The sequence below is a fragment of the Apis cerana genome, linkage group LG3 (assembly GCF_029169275.1).
Source record: "Apis cerana isolate GH-2021 linkage group LG3, AcerK_1.0, whole genome shotgun sequence".
In the NCBI taxonomy this organism is placed as follows: Eukaryota; Metazoa; Arthropoda; class Insecta; order Hymenoptera; family Apidae; genus Apis; species Apis cerana.
In genome coordinates this window covers 9,654,802-9,670,593 of record NC_083854.1, presented here as the reverse complement: position 1 = coordinate 9,670,593, position 15,792 = coordinate 9,654,802, and the positions used below count along the sequence as shown (strand labels likewise).

At 41.1% G+C, this 15,792-nt stretch overlaps 1 protein-coding gene across 1 annotated transcript in view; it reads left to right on the top strand.

Annotated features, from left to right (window-relative positions):
• The window catches only part of LOC107998154 (titin-like), a 100,015-nt gene that overhangs the window by 21,110 nt on the left and 63,113 nt on the right, over positions 1 to 15,792 (top strand). The window contains exons 4-5 of the mRNA XM_062072781.1: positions 3,411 to 3,632; positions 13,255 to 14,091. The gene's annotated coding sequence lies outside the window, so the exon portion shown is untranslated. The remainder of the gene's footprint in view (positions 1 to 3,410; positions 3,633 to 13,254; positions 14,092 to 15,792) is intronic.

Sequence of the window (15,792 nt, the reverse complement as noted above, 5' to 3'; positions counted from 1 at the left end):
GACACTCGATAAACTCGCTTTCGTCGTTACTTTTGCCATCTTACTTCCACGCTCGATCTACCTCCCTATTTTATATTTTTCGCGAAACTCGAGTCGAACGAGAAAAACGTTTCATTGAAATATCGAAACGGCCGCGTAGTCACGATCCAATAAACCGTAAAACTGGTTTCCCCTATTCAAATTCCCCTCCTCCGCTCGTTCTCCCGTGATTTTTCCTATCCTTCCACGATCCTCCTCCCCCCCACGATCACTGAATCGTTTCAATGAATCAACCGAATATATATATATATATATATATATATATCGGATTTACGTGGGTGATTCAACCGGTACGATCGGGCCTTTTTGCTCGAGGTACGTTCCACGAAGAAGAAGATGCGGGAAGATGCGGTGCCCCTTTCGGAACGTGCGCCCGTGTTTTCCCCCGACGTGACTAATTTCGTCGCGGACGAGCGCGTGTTTCTCGATTCTTTATTGCGTAGAGAGAGGGGGGGGGGGGGGCAGGGTGTAATCGTTATTAATGTTCTGCGGTCAAGTATTCTTGCGGTGTAAGATCCCGTGTCGGGATCGTCTCCGAAACGGTGTTGTACGGGGAATTATGGTTCGGGTTAGAAGATGGTGGAAGCGGAGAGATAAGAGGGAGGGAGAGAAAGGGAGCGGTTTGGAGGAACGAAGCGCTTCGACGAAGTCGCGGCGGAAGGAAGTCGGATTAGATTCGTTCGAGGAACGGGCCGAATTAATTAGGCCGTTCGAGGGAAAAGTTTATCGAAAAGAATTTCGTGGAACAGGATGGAACGGTGTTTCGATATTTCAAGCGAAAGGAATTTAATCTCGTTCGAATTTTTGTCGCGTTTTGCGTGGAAACGGTTTCGAGATCGCTGATTCGAAGATCCGTCGAACGAGAATTGTTGTCGACTCGTGGAAGAAATTATGACGGAGCATCGTTAATCGCGAAACTATTTACCCTTCCGAATTTTTCATTTGTTATTTATTCCGTGACGCGCGTAACGTTCCCGTGTCATTTATCCAGCAGCTGCTTGTCCGCAAACGAACGGCACCAGAAGCGGCAAAAACGGAATTGGGGAAAGAGAGTCCCCTCGAGCGTGACGATCGGACGATCCGCGTTTCGTATTCGGCCTTCGCTAGGACGTCGAGAGATCGATCGATTTACGGAGCGCAACGCTTTGATCAAACTCCATTTTTTCTTCTTCTTCTTCTTCTGTCGTCCAACGTAAAAGAATCTATCGTAATCGAGAGATGGATTCGATCGTGGGTCGGTTAATTTCATTTCGGCGAACGTGATCGAAATTTCTTTCTGTCTCGTGGCAAGCTATGTTCATCTACGAGATATTGGGAAGAGTCGAGAAGATGCGAAAGGAGTTTGACGATTTTCGGCCATCGAAAAGAGAAATACCGAAGAGAAGAGAAGAAAAGAAAAAGTTTACTGCCGTTACCAATTATCATTGATTCTCCATGGAAATAAATCACCTCAACAACGTTATCGTTCCATCTCTCACCCGAGACCGTCGTTATTATCGTCCACTCATTTCGCGACGACACCTTGGCCAGTTTGTGCGGGACGAAATCGGCCATTTCGTGAATACCGGTATTCGATGTTCGCTGTATTCTGGCTCCCTCCGTGCGGAATCATAACGGTGTTTCTTAAACAGAAAGAGAGGGGTAGGGAGGGAAAAAGGGGGGGAAAAAGCGAGGTGACCGAAGGGGAGGAGAAAAAGCGAAGCGTCGCTCATTATCTGGAACGCTCGTGCTTCCACAAAAACGTAGGATCAAATTGCCTCACGTAGACGCATGGTGCCCGGGACCAGTTGAGTGTCTTCGGTTTTTTGCCGTCCCCTAGCGGTATGGAATGTTTCGATACGATGTAAGCCTTCGGCCGACTTCGAAGACGATTCCGATGGAAACCGGAGAATCAGATCGGCCCCTCCCCTCTCCTCCTTTGTCCTCCTCGGACGAAACTCGCATTATTTCCAACATTTTGACTCCCCTCCCACATATTTTTTTCGTCTTCTCTACTGGATTCGTCTCGAATTATTCGAAACTTTGGAATTTTTGATCTTTGTGGATATTTTTTAATCTTTGCGTCGTATCCTCGATTAAACGACGAAGTCGAGTAAACATTCTTTTTACAAAGATTCGGAGTGTCACGTTATCGGAATAAGGAGAGGCGTTGCACGACAACCCGTCACCGCAACCCGGAAAATCGATATTAGACGATAATGTAATAAAGAAAAAGGAAGGGAAAAAAATATCCAATAACCCAGGAGCTAGTAAAAAAGGAGTCTATCGTTCACCCATGAAGAATCCGCCGTCGCCGCGGCAACGTCTCCCCGGCGTATATCAAACAACCGTACTAAAAGCCACATTTTCCCAACTTCGAAACTTCATCGAGGATAAACCCTGCCAGACAAATTGCCCCATCCAAACTTTCCCCGCATTTTCAAATACAGCGCCGCCAAACTTATATAACTTATATAATAATCCCCACAATCGATACGCTCGCCTCTCGATTAAATAATTCCCGATACCGTAATTTCGAGAAGATAACAAAGAGGAGAGAGAAAAAAAAGGATCACGAAAATAGCCGTTCAACGATCCCATTTCCATTCCCTACTCGAAACCACGATCATCGCGACCTTCTTTATTCGCGCCGCGGCTCGAGATGGCGCCATCCCGTCCGTTGTCGGGTTCGGGAAAAATCAGGCGGCCCGTTTGAATTCCTTGGCCGATTCCCTGGTAGTTCGTTATCGGAGTTGGTGGATCGAACGAGATCCCGCCACCGGGAGGAGGAGGAGAAAGGGGGATATAGCGGGCAGAGACGGCGGGTTGGAAATGGCCGCGAAGAAGAGAGGGAAGGGCGGCTGGCGCCACGGAGGCACAGGATCGGCCGAGCGTAACGGAAATATGCGAGACACATCGCGCTCGCCAACGGTGCGTCTAATCCGATCGAGATTGCCGTGCGTTCCGCCGATTCGTGGCCCACCGTTTCCGCGATAAGGGCAAATCCCTCGGTGCATTTACGAGGGATCACGAAATTCGAAGAAATTTTTCGAAATTGAATCCGATTCTGATCGGCCACCCGTAATCTCTTGTTCTCGAAAGACGAGTATAAAAAGTCATTGACAAGTCGTTCGTGAATTTCTAACACGAAGCAATTACTCGATTTTAAAGAAAGAGGAAACTTTTCGATGATTTATAACGATTTGAATTGAAATTTAAACGCTTCTCAATAAATTTGAAATGTGACAGTTCTCTGCTTACGTACGCCTATTTTCTTCAATTATTTATAAACGTAGAAAATTTAACGCATAATTGGAATAACTCGAGCGACGAGTGATTTACGCTAGATTACCTCCAATCTTAATAAGAACGCATTATTGATTTGTGAACAGGTTCTCAGATCCTCGTCTCAAAGAAACCATCATTCTTGGTTGATTACGGCCGAAAGATATTCTCCCAATGGACGACGCCGGTTGCCAAAACGATGTCAGAGTCGAACTGGTGTGCACGGCGATGTGATGTGAGAATCGCAGTTTGGAATTCCACGTAGAAGAAGAAGAAGAAGATCTTAAAGGATCGAGGAGAGAGCTGGATCGCTTGGCAATTTTTCTTTGGTGCGTGCCAAGTGTCGCTAAGGTAGCGACGCGGTTGTATTTTTTAAACAAAATGTCCGCCGTGCGTTGCGTGGCGCGAAAGATAAAAATAGGATGGTGGGATCTTTATATCTGCTGGCACGGTTCCGCGAGCACGTCGATCAATCGTGGTCTGGATGATCGTTGATCGCGACGCTTTCTGGCAATGGCGACTACCACTACTCCCTCTCTTTCTCTCTCTCTTCCACGTCCACGCTCTTCGACGCTTTATCGTGACTGTAATGATTATTCGCCTTTTCGCGGATAAACTCTCGCTTCTCGCAAGAGTAAGTTTCCAGGATTTTTAGAAAACGTTGGAAAATGTTGGATGCAAATTTTTGAAGAGACGCAAAGACGAAATAAATAACTGTCGGAGATTCTTCGAATTAGAAAGAAAGGTATTCGATTTGTTTCGAATCGTTATCCAATTAACTCGTTCTGTGGAAAAATCCGTCGGGGGGAAAAAAAATATTCCCCTCGAACCTGTGACATATTTTCATTGGCACGAGCCCCGACAAACATTCCCAAAGGCAAACAAAAATTATTGAAACAAACATTCCCAATATTTCCAACATATTCCTAAAAAAAAAAAAAAAAAGGGAAATATCAAATAAATTTCCTCTCTCGAAAATAAATAAAAAAAAAAAATCCGCGATTGTCGTCGCGCTGGACGGCAATACAAACTCTCCAAAAATCCGTCACAGAAATTCGAAAACGAAATCGATGACGGCCGGCCATAAATAAATTTCCCGTGTGCGCGCGAATGATTTGCAATTGGGACAAAATATGCACTTCGATAAACTCGTATTAAACCACCTCTCGATTCCGCAAACGGAAGATATTCCTCTCACGGCCACCGAATTCGATTATCGTTCGATTCGCACACGCGCTCCTTCGCCTTAAAATCCAGACGAATGTTGTTTATGCGACGTGGCTGGCCCAACAGGGGTGGAGAATTTCGATGGTTGGCCGAGAGAGAGAGAGAGAAAGAGAGAGAGCACGGATCCCCTCGTAAAATCAATACTCGCACACACCTCACCCTCGTTGTCATAGGTCCAGACTAGGATTATCGTTTATTTCGGTATTTAACGTTGCCCCGGCAAAATAACCGACCCTCCACCCTTTTGTATCCGGGATTAAACGGGACCCGAACATTTATTAGGCGGCAAATTAACGTTCGTTAAATGTTTTCGAGATTCCGCTTAATTCCATGGAGAACGCGCCAACGTTAATTTTATTTTATTCCAATTTTTTTTTTGATTTTAATCGCGTTAAACGATTTTCTTTGAAATCTTTGAACCTTTCGCTCGAAAGCTTCGTTTCGACGATGTCGACTCTGATCCGCGCGTACTTTATATTCGCGGCACTGAAAATTTGAATTATTGAATTTTTTTTCCCCGATGATATTAAATATCACTGTGTTATCACGTATGAAATATTTCCTTTTGCGTTCCAATTGATTATAATACGATTAATTAACCTTTCCAACGACGCTGTTTAATTTTTAAATTAAAATTATTCTAAATTAAAAAAAACAGAAAAGAGATTAAAAGGATTCTCGATAATAGAAACAAAAGACGGAAAGTATGGACAAATATTTCGTTTTACTTGATGCTTTTATATCTTATAACACCTGAAGAGATACCTCTCTTTTGTAAATGTTGGAAAGAGATCGATCGAGGCCAACAATTCGATATTCCACTCTCGCTCCTCGATGATCGTAAAACGATACAAGCCTCCAGACTCCTCAAACTTATTCCAACCTTCTCTGCCCAACCTTCATCTCTAATTTTCAATCCAATCTTAACCGTATATCCAAACTATGCCCAAGAAGCTCAACCATTCGACAACAGCCCCCGAAATTTCTCCCCGAAAACGTAAATCGACGCGTGGTTGCAGCAACCTCGCTTTAGGCTTTCTTCTCCTTTAATTCCTCCTCGAGAGAGCTCCCTCGAGCGAGTAAAGGAATCCACAAGCGTGCGACGCGAGTTTAATTACGCCATCTTCACCATCCGTGGTGATTCGCCATATTTTCACGGGTTGGCGAGTTTCACCAACCGTGTTCTCAATCCGCGTGGCGTGGAAAAGACGATCGACGAAGGAGCTTCCCTCGAACGTGGAATTCATTCTGCTTGAAATCAGAGGGTGCGAATGAATATTCCTCGAGGAGCGAGTAATTATCATTGCCGCGTTATCGCATATCTACGAACGAACAGTCGCACGATGAATAATAATAATCCGCGGCTGTTGCCACCTCGATTGCCGCCATTTCGTTTCTGTTGAAAATTGGACGGCGCACAGAAAAACTCCCTCTTCGAGTTTCCCCTAAAAATGAATTGAATTTGATTACATATTATACGATATTTTTTTAATCGTTAATAATAAAATTATTACTTTCAATTTCGCTATTTTTTAAATCTCATTAATTATTAGTAATTTTAAGTAAATATTAGATATTTCATTTTGATATTTTTTTTCATCTTATATTCGAGAAAGGCTTGAAGAATATAACGTGAACTTCACAAGATGGTGGTTTTTAAGAGGATCCGTGAATTTTTCCGGACTTATCTAAAAATATCAGCGACGTGGAGCGATAAAATATTTTCCTCGGATTCATCTTCGGTTTTACCCGCTTCTTTATTTTGCGGAAAACGAGGCATATAAAACTGTTTATGCGCAATCAAGGAGGCAGGGATACTGCCTCCTTATCGCCGGCTGGTGCAACAAGGTAAATCAATAAGAACATCGAGTGGGCAAGACAAATTGATAATGAACAAGTTTAGGCTCTCAGCTCGACAAGCTGACGATACGTGCGTGATAAAGATGGGATAGGACGAGATACGTTAGGGAAAGTATAGGGACGAATGCTATACGATCTCGCTTGCGACCGTTCGGATTAGATGGACCTCGTAACTTGCCATCGGATGATAGACTTCGACGCGGTTCACGGTATATGAACTGGCTCAACATGGAACAGCCGTTAGTCCGCTTGCTTAAAACGATTACAAAGGAATTGGATTACAACGATTGTTTAGAAGATATATATATTTTGAGAGAAAGTGTAAGAGGAACCGATCGCTGCTTTGGGATAAACAAAAAGAAATAAAGACGATTGTGAGTGAAAAGGATATTAGGTTGGGAAGAAAGTTCTTACGATTTTTGTTATTTTGATTTTAAATGCTTATTCTCGATTAAGTTGGTGTTAAATTACATTGACTTTTCAAATTAGTTTTTCTGATCTCTTAGATGTTGAAAAGTGATATCAACTTTTAGAACCATTAACTTACTGCCACAATGAAAAATTTCGAAGGCTCGAAGACGAAATGCTTCGAATCCCAGAGAGATGTTGAAACGACATTCAACGAGTTTGTCTCCAGAATTTTATTCGTGATAAAAGTGTTTCGCGAAAGTGTATTGATTGCAATGATCTTTATTTTGATTAATAAAGTTTTGTTCAAGATATGTGAATTCGATAGTTAAAAACTTTCTTTCCAATCTAATATAATCGATCGTTAAACATATCATTACCCATACGATGATTTCGTGTGGATCGTTAACAGTTTGTCGAGAGAATTAATACAGGCGATATAATTATATTCTTAACTTGTTGTTCCAGGATAAATTGAATCTTGTAAATAAAAACTTCAGAGCGATAAAGAATATTTTTCCTCGCTGTTGGAGAGATATGAAGATGTTGTGCTAATATGCATAACTAGTAAGTAATGATAATCCAAGATGTAAATCTTGCTCAAACATTGCATGGAGAACCGCGAGACAAGATCTACTAATTACCATTAACAGATTCGATGTACAAAGAAAACGTAAAACGTTTTAAGTAAACTGTTAACTCGAGTAAAGAGACTGCTACATTAGTAAATTAAATTTCTCCATTATCCAGTATTAAATTCATTATTAAAAATTCATATTATTAAAACAGAAAAATATCATTAAAAATATATATATATGCATTAGAAAATAAGTAGAGAAACGGAGAATATTTTGATGAAAAAAATGTCTACTTAATAATTTATAAGAGGAGAGCATTGAATTACACAGAAATAATCAGTTTGATGAACGCATAATTTTCTTCACGCATTGCAATCGCACCGGGTGTGATTGTATACAACCGTGGACGGTAACAAACGGCAGGATTAATTAGAACTGGGATTAAAGTTTAAGCCGTAACCTTATAGAGGGGCACGAAGAAGTGTAATCTCTGTCTTCGGTTTATTCATTAGCATGGCAACCGGTCGCCCTCGATAGCGGCTAAATTAACGTAATCGCAACAATAACACGGCTGTTAAGTCTCCTCTTACCTCGTTACGGATGGTTATAACCACGCCTCGTAAGAAATACGTACAACTGCGAGCTTACCACGCTTCGTAGATTCGTGGTAACAAAGTGTAACGATCGAATCGTCGTCGTCGTCGTCGTCGAGGTTTTCGTTCGACGTGAAAAACACCCGTTTTCGCGAATATTTTTCTCTCACGAATATAAATCAACACCATGCGGAGATCCTTCCTCTGCATACGATTATTATACTCCTTCGTATCTACTTTGCATATCTATATCGAACAGATTAATCTTTCTCTCGAGGGAAAAATGGAACCAGAAGAACGGGGGGAGCAAAGTTTTTCTTCCCGTTTCTTTTTTCTTTTTTTTTTTTTGTTTGTAGAAAATCGTTCAACTGGTTATAAATGGAAATGGCGTAATAAAATATACGAGTGAAGATGATAATTTGAAATATTTAATAGTGTCGATGGAAAAATAGTATAATTCTCAATACTCGAAATGGAAATGTAACATTGTTCCCCTTCATTTGATACGACATATATATATATAAATTATCTTACACTCTATAAAATGAAGATTTTAAAAACGATGATCAAAGATCGTCTCTCGTTTTAAAAATTATTTCCCGTATTAGAAATTTTGTTTCATTTTTCCCATCCTCTTCTTTCCTCATTCCTTAATAATTACCTTACACTCTATAAAATAAAAATGTCGATTTTAAAAACGATGATCATCAAAAGTCGATGTCATCAACGTCTCGAATCAAATACTCTTAACTTCCCGTATTAAAAATTTTGTTTCATTTATCCCCTCTCCTTCCTTCATTCGATAAATTACACTCTATAAAATAAAGACACGTGTGTCGATTTAAAAAAAAAAAAAAGAAACGATATTCAAAGGTCGATATCGATATCGATATCGTCTGGAATATCTGCAATCGTTTATCCGTGAATCGATAGCACTATAAGGAGGGGCCGTTATCAAATCCGAGCAGTGGCTCGGAAAATAGCAGATCGCGAAAATACGATCCTCGGGGGTAACGTACACTCGTCCTCCTCCTCGTTCTTACCTTGGAGCGAGGCCGTGCCTCCAAGGATGGCGAGAAACCGTTCCTCGTGAACTTCTTGAAACGAACGAGCCGTGTGATTGGATTGATAATCTATGGGGGACCCCATGGGGCATCAAATATAATGGCTTAATTCGTGTAACGGACGCAAGAAGCGATGATCCGGCGGTACCGGTATCGAAGCCCACCGCATAACAAAACCGCAATGATGTCTTGCCGAAACGATACCGTTACGTTTTCTTAAACAATTGACCAGGTTTTTGTCCCATGTCTCGGAGAAAAATATCGGACGATCGGGCGAGACGACACGCCTCTGCCTCTTTTTTTAATTCATCCGCCCGAGGATTAAGAAATAAAGGAATTCATCGTTCTTCCATGTATCGATTTTGCGACTCGAGGATTGAATTAAATCAAGGCGATGACTATCGATCGATCGATATTATATTATTTCTTTTAGGGAACGTAGACATAGACAGCTCGTAAAATGTGTTTGCCTTTAAATTCTTCAACTTCTAGGAGGGATTTTTTTTTTTTTTAGAAACAGAGATAGAGATAGAAGAAGTCGAGATCGACTCCAAACACGGGAGGATGAAACGACGTGCCATTGAGAGCTAGTATGTATTTTTTTCTTCTTCTTCCTCTTCTTCTAAACGTTCTTTTTCCCGGTACACGATAGATAATCATTAACAGGAGGCACGGGCTCGTGGTTCACGGAACGGCGCAAAAATAATCGTTTGGCTTCTTCTAATCCTCGCCTGTAAACGTGCCGTCATTTGAATAATATACACGTAACCATTTACACGATCGTTCCCTATCCCCCCCTCCTGCTGAAATTCTATCCCGCGTCGCACTCTTCCACGCGTTTAAACTTCATTTCCTTCGATCGAACGAGTCGATGATTCATTTTTCTTCCTCAACGACTCCTCTTTTCTCCTTTTCGAACAACCGAAAAGACTTAAGAAACATCGATCAAACCATTTAATCTCAAACGAAGGAAATTTTTTGTTGTCATTTTTATCAATTTTATCGATTCGAAGAGAAATCTCTTCGAAGACAAAACGACACGCTCAGGCCGTTCTCCTCGACCTTCCGCCACTTCATCTCTCTCTCTCTCTACGAGAATCTTTCGAGAAGATTCGTATCTCCGCGATCCTTTCTCAAACGTAACCGCAGACGTTCATAAATACGTGGCTGGAAGCGTGCGCATCGAGATTCGCGGTTGCGCAAGATTCGCAGCGCCACCGTCCGACGCACGCACGCGAATCGGTGGAGCCGATGGAAAGATGGATGCGCGGCGAACGAATCGGTCAAAGGAGCGTGTTTCCAGGATGATTTGGCGCGCCTCGAGCGGAAAAACTGTTGGCAATTTCGCTCGAAGGGGAGAGGGGAATCGTGTTCAATCGTAATCACGTTTTACATCGCGATTCTTCCTTCGGGGTCCCTGAACTCCTTTCCGGGCCGATCGATACGAGGCGAGGAAAATCGGCGGAGGGGATTTCTCATTCGTCCGGGGATCCCCTTTGGCGGGGAGCGACGATTCGAACCGCGATCGAATCCACGGGTCTCACGATTCGCGGGAATGCGAATATATTCCTTCCGTTTTCCTTCGCTTTTTCATTCTCGCTTCGAATCCTCTTTGTGTTTGCTCGCTTCGCAAAAGGAGTTGTCGAATTGAGCCTTTTTCAAAATTTCTTCGCGATTTATTCTTCCTTCGTTTCGTTTTCTATTTTCAAGTTGTGGCGAAAATTTATCTTTGAACGTTTGTGAAAGAGGTTTGTTCGTCAAGGAATGGCATATTTCGCGATCTCCTTCTAATGGCCACGCGTGATTCCAGGATGATTGCATATATAAATCGTGCGTAAATTTTCATCCTCGATCGTTTGGATTGGAGGATGTTTCTTGTCTTTGTTTCTTCGAATTTTGCTCGTCGACGATTAAATTAATAATTAAAATTTAAATTTGGAATCGTTAAAATTGCGAGACTGGAGAGAACGGATAGGAAACGATCATTCTTGCGAAATTACAGTTGACATAAATGCTGTCATAATTTGAAATGCTGTCAAAAATTTGAAAATTCAATCTAACGATAACACGATCTCGAGCTTGACCTTGAAATGATTTCGATTTTTTCTTTCCAAATCTCATCCTAATCTCAATTTCTTTCAAATATTTTTAAAGTTAATTAACAATCGTAGCTCTCTCGTGATCGTCAAACGTCGCGAGATAATACAACTCCGAGGCCACGCGAAGGACGAAAGAAAGATCCTTGAATACGATCGAACGAAACGAAAAATGTCGAAAAAAAAAAAATAATAAAAACTCTGCAAAGAGAAAGTTCGAAAAGGAGTACAAGTACGAATAAATTTCAGAAGACGAGGCTCAGCCATCATACGACTGATGATAATCGCTCAATTACCGCGTTAAGTATTCTGTCCGATGATATAATCGATTGTGAAAATCCCAACAATACGTGGAACAATGAATAAAGTTGTTCATAACCAGCGATACACAGGCATTCGATTATCCGCGTATAAAACAGTAATCTAATCTGAATTTAAAATAAGCCTACGCCACAACGCGCAATTTGAAAAGAATAATTATCTTCACATTCGGATAACCATCTAAACGCACAACCTGTAATATCACAATAATTTCACGCGCCACAAATTTTTTTTTATTAAATGTATATATCCTTCAATGCCTATAAAATAAACGTAATTAATTAATCGAGGATTCGATGAGAAATCTATTATTTTTCTCAATTTTCGACAGGTTGAATATACAATCTATGATATAACAATAATTTTACGCGTCACAAATTTTTTTTATTAAATGTATATATCCTTCAATGCCTATAAAATAAACGTAATTAATTAATCGAGGATATTCTACAAGAAATCACCCATCATTTTTCTCAACTTTCGACAGGTTGAATTACAACCTATAATATAATTTTACGTGTCACAATTTTTTTTATTAAATATATATATATTATGTATATTTATTTATATATCGTTCAAGGAACTATTTCAACAACGACTAGGACGGGTACGAGAGATAAACTATGAGATAATTAACTAATCAAGGATATTCGATGAGAAATCGTGCACCTATAATTTTTCTCGGCTTTCGACAGGTTAACAGTCCGTGATTATTAGAGGAAACAGGACAATAGGGGGAGCCAATTAGACGAAATTATACCAATTTCGAGGAATAATAGGCGAAGATTAGTTGGTCGCTTCGAGGAACGGAACAATGAACGCCACTGTGAGCCGCGATAAAACGCGGCTTACACACTCGCCTTCTTGTATTCGCCGTTTTCGATCGTGAGCGGTTAAGGATGCGCGCGGTTGATGGTGGCCGACCGCGAAAATGAATACGCGGTATTTAATCTTCTTTTCGCCGGGGGCTTGTAAACAAGAAAAAGCGGTGAAAGACGCGAGTTTGCTTCGCGCGCATCTCAAACATTAACTGTTTGAACAACAGTCGGCGGTTGGTGTGAAAAGTGGCTGTAAACGCGATCGGCCAACACGTTTTTACACTTTGAGAATTTCGCTTTTTTCCCCCACCCCCTTCCTTCTTTCCTTCCTTCTCCTTTTCTCCATTTCGTTGCGTCAAATTTTCTTCATCGATCGATCAAAAATATTCCTCTTTTCTTTCGATCGTCGTATTAATCGTCAATCGTTAATCGGGATTATTTTTTCGTTTGCGCGACTTTATCCGAGCTACAACCCATTTATATGTAAATCGTTTCGAATTAAATTGGCCGAGTTGAAAATAGTAAAAGGACTCAACAGTGTAATCGATGCATTTTCAATCTTCCTCTTGTAAAACAAACGCACGATCCGAAATAGTAGATAAGTGGGGCCCGGTTTCCTCGCTCGAGAATCCGATTCACCCAGCCGTGTATAATAACGCTGAATTATGTTGTTCGGTATAATTGTCAGAGGCGAAACCCGGCGGTTTAACGGTCATTAACCTTGCAAATTGCATTTGTCGTCGACTCGCAATTTGCACCTGTAAATACCTAAGGGATATTCCGCTCCCGTGCCTCGACCTTATCGTTCCCGATCAAATTGCTCCAGCCAATTTCCTATGATAAATCTCGCGCTATCGATAACTATCGGCCGTCGTATCCTGATGTAATCTCTCGCGAGATTAATTGGAAATTTGTTCGAATTATTTCCTGGGAGAGGAGAGGAAAAGTGACGAAGGAGAAGAATCTTTTTCTGTTTCTTATTTCAGATTAGCCTTATCCGGATGGGTGCAGCTCTTTCGACGATCTCGGAGGAAGATTTTGCGAAAAACAACGCTCTTGCGAAATTTTCTTTTCACGTATCTCCGTATGAGCCAGTGAACTCCAAATCAATCGATGGACGAGCCGCACCAGTTTCTTTGAACGATATGAGGAAAAAGAAGAAAGATAAAAAAATGAATTAAGAGATAATACAGCCAAATTGCTGAAATAGATCTCGAAATATATATATATATTCCGTTTGAACACATCCAGGACTCGGTAGACTCGGTTGTGAAATCCATCAACCCGTAATTACGAGGTCGTGAGATGTTGAACTTCATGAAGTCGAGAGTCGTGGGACCAGTAAAACACCCCACAGGCATGAGATTTCGAGATATGTATATCATTTTGAGGATGCCAGGTGTACCAGGCCACCAATGGGGGGACCCGGTGGGAGAATCACGGAACCATAAGAGAAGTCATGAGGCACAATTTCACATGGATCCGTGTCCATTTCCTATCTTCAACGATATAACCATCGTGGATCAGCTTCTGGAGTGTGCGAATCGCGTCGAAAAGACGATTGCTGCGGAATCCGAGGAATTTTCATTGATGACGTCTCGAGGGAAGGGGTTGTTAAATAAACCTCGCGGAAGGAGTGGTAGAACGGATCCTAAAGAAACGAGGTTTCCCTTCCATCTCGTTTCTCTCATTTCGCAGTAAGAGCTTGCACTCTAACGAGATCCTACGAAGGGATCCCTTCTCCTATTTTTGAGGTGAATAGCTGCGACGACCCTGACCAGAGCTTCTCGAGGATGGCGATGGATCGGCTACTGCTTTCGAACGTAAGTGTGGAATATTTCATTGAGAAGTAGAAAGTAGTTTAGAAATTTTTAGAATTTCTTTTTCGTATAAATTTTCTTGGAAAAGTGGAATATTTTTTTAAAAGGGGAGAAATGTATTTACGTGAATTTTATCGCTCATTTAACAGCTTTCGATAGACGGTTTACGCGCGCTCGCGCTTTCCCATCAACGAAAGTACACGCGTGCGCGTGTATTACGCGCATCCATAAAGTTTTAAAGAGTTAATTTCCTATACACGATCCTATTTAAGCACACTTAATCCATTTACTTTCAATCTCGCTGACAATCTTCCTCGATACCACATCATACCAATTACCATGAAGATTCACGATCGATACCGAACCGCGAGACCCATTGTCTCTGCGCCGCATCATGACAAACGGGATCAGGCGTTAAATTCTCATCACCGCTCGTTTCGCTTGATTTATTTTATGACCCGGCGAAATTTCCGTGATCGAACAACTCGAGTAAAAAGAAGAAAGAACCAGAGGGGGAGAGGAGGCGCTATTCATAAAGATTGAACGGTATACCCTCGCGTATTATCAATGCGCGATATCGGGCACGATAATGCTTGTATCAATAAAATTTAACCATTATTAATAGTTTAAATTTTCTAACTTTTTTACTTTTTAACTTTCTTGGTTACTTTTATTTTTATTAGAGACGTTAGAGATAAAGGATATTTATTGAAAGTGAGATGTGGAACTTTGGATAATCTCGCATTTTGTATAATTGAATAATTTATTTATCGTTCTAATTCGTTCGTTCTTTGATAAAAAGAAAAAATTGTGTCCGTATTGAAAGCAGAGGAATCTATCGTCTCGTTGGAAACGTCGCACGAATCCTCTCGACAATGAATGAAACTGTTTCGGTGATACAGTTTCGAGCAACGGCATTTCACGAGCATCTATTCGCTTTTTTGCCGAGATTCCCTTTTTTTTATTATTTTTTTACTGCTCTGCTCCACTTGCGCTCACCGATATTAAACGGATAATTACAGGGTACGCTTTTTTACGAGAACCGCCTCCAACGTTACTTTACACCTTCGCGTTTTTGTCGGTTGGACACCGAAACCTTTCCGAATAACTGCTTACTGCCGATCCTTTCTTTCATTTGTCTGATTCTTTTTCTTTTTTTATCACAGACGCTCTGCAAACTTCGTTGTTCTACCTTCGATGAGATTGAGATCTTGCATCCAACAAACGATACGATTATCAATCGTTCAATTTAACATTTAAGCGATGAATTATTAAACTGTGAACGTACAGAAAACTCTTCGAGTGAAAAAAAAAAAAGAAAAGATATAGAAACCGATCCCAATTTATCATATCATGTTTTCTATCTCATTCTCTACGAGGTGAGTAAAATATCGGCAGAAATGTTTCTTCCTTCTCTCTCTATGTACATACAGTCAAGTCGAGAAGTAGAATATCTTTGAAACGATAAAAAAACGTGACCCTCCCTCATTGTCAGCGAGGTATCGCTTCGAATATAATACGGGCGACTACATAAATAACGCGGAAACTACCTACCTATCTAGCTAAACGCGTTTAAAATTCTCGTATCGTCAAGCAGTTTCGCGGAGAAATATATAATACCATGCCTTGTGAAATATGGGTGGACAGATATTAAGGAACATCCCTCCCTCCCACCGAGCGCACAATGCACTCGTACCGTGAACA